We start from the raw sequence: 1663 nt of genomic DNA, 5'->3' as shown, positions 1-1663 counted from the left end.
CTCCGCGGCTGCTCAGCTCGGGCTGACTCGAACCACTGTTGCTCAGAGCTCAAACTCTTGAGCGAGCTCTTAACCAACTGAGCCACTCAGCCGGCCCTAGGACTTTTTTTTGAAAAGTAGTTTCAAATGTTTTGAGCACATATTTTATTAAAAGATTTGCATTAGAAATGCAATCTGGAGGGCCTGGCCGAGTGGGTCAGTTGGTTAAGAGCGTGAGCTCTGCGCAATAGGGCCCTGAGTTCGATCCCCACATGGGCCAGTGAGCTGCGCCAGAGCCGAGCTGCTGCTGAGCTGCCAACAGGTGGCAGGATGGCTCAGCTGGTGAGAGCACGTGCTCCTAACAACAAGATTTCTGGTTCGACTCCTGTATGGGATGGTGGGCTACGCCCACCCACAACTAAGATCGAACTCAGCTCCTTGAGCTGAGCAGCCCCTAGCTGTGGACAGGCGGCCGGATGGCGACTGAACTTGGAGATGAGTTAGCTGCTCCTTCCACAACTAAGATTGAAGAACAACAACTGGACTGTTCCCTTTCCCCAAACCCCCAACACTGTTCCCCTTTCCCAATTCCCCAATAAAATCTTAAAAAAAAAAAAAATAGAAAAAAAAGAAACGTGATCTGGGATTCTGCTGAATATATTCTTTCTAAGCTGTGGTGATGGTCTCTGGCTTCAGACTGTGTCCTGTTTACATCTTGTGAAAAGAAGACTGATGTGGGTTTGGGAACACACCCATCAAATAAAGAAATTCACCTCTGAATGAAAAGGGAAAGAAATGTGTCTCAGTCTGGACAGATCCTAAATTTTTCACTCTCTGGGGTGAAGAAAGAAGGCAGCCTTGGAGGAACCTATTGGTGGAAACAGCAGCAGCAAAGGAATGAGAAACGTAGGTACACGTCTAAGTGTATCAAATGGTTTTCAAAGAGCTTGGAATTCTTTGAGGCTTCTTTGCTCAGGTCTTCCCTCCCCCTCCCCCCACCCCAGAAAATCAGTCTCTTTTATATGCTCCTGACACTGGTTTTGAAAAGATAATTTGCTTACTTTTCTCTAAAGATAATGACTTTCTGTTTTGAAAAGCTGCCTGCTCACACACTGTGAAGAAGGGAGCCATGAGTGTTTAAATTCAGCAGTTAATATTTCACTTGTAACACACATTTATATCATTTTAAAGTATATTAACACATTCGTAATTCTTGTCTTAAAAGATCATACTTAATACAGAGGGCGCCAAAAAATGTATACACATTTTAAGAAAGGGAAAAACTATATTAAAATTTCGCTGATGTTAACCACTTTGAACACCTCTTATAATTGCAGAAGTCAAACGTGATTTGTATTCATCTTTTGTTATCAGCATATGTTGAGTATTACAATTTTAACACAGCTTTTTCCTTTCTTAAAATGTGTATAATTTTGGGGCCGGCCGAGTGGCGCAATGGTTAAGAACTGGCTTGGGACACCAGAGGGCCCTGGTTCGGATCCCACATATGAGGGCCAGTGACACTGCCCTCCACAGCTAAGATGCTGAACAAAAGCTCAACCTGGAGCTGGGCTGCCGTGAGTTGCCAGCGACAGCGTGGGCTGCAGCCCCTGTGGCAGTGGGTTGCCATGGGCTACCGTATGTAGCCAGCAGCCAGCGTGAGCGGCCAGCAGCCGCAGTGAGC

At 45.8% G+C, this 1663-nt stretch overlaps 1 protein-coding gene across 5 annotated transcripts in view; it reads right to left on the bottom strand.

Moving 5' to 3' along the window:
• The window catches only part of ITGB6 (integrin subunit beta 6), a 129759-nt gene that overhangs the window by 25646 nt on the left and 102450 nt on the right, over nt 1–1663 (bottom strand). The gene's annotated exons all lie outside the window — the stretch shown is intronic.

This window comes from Hipposideros armiger, unplaced genomic scaffold (assembly GCF_001890085.2).
Source record: "Hipposideros armiger isolate ML-2016 unplaced genomic scaffold, ASM189008v1 scaffold_30, whole genome shotgun sequence".
Classification (NCBI taxonomy): Eukaryota; Metazoa; Chordata; class Mammalia; order Chiroptera; family Hipposideridae; genus Hipposideros; species Hipposideros armiger.
The sequence above is the reverse complement of the archived record's forward strand: the minus strand, read 5'-3'. Positions and strand labels throughout refer to the sequence as shown.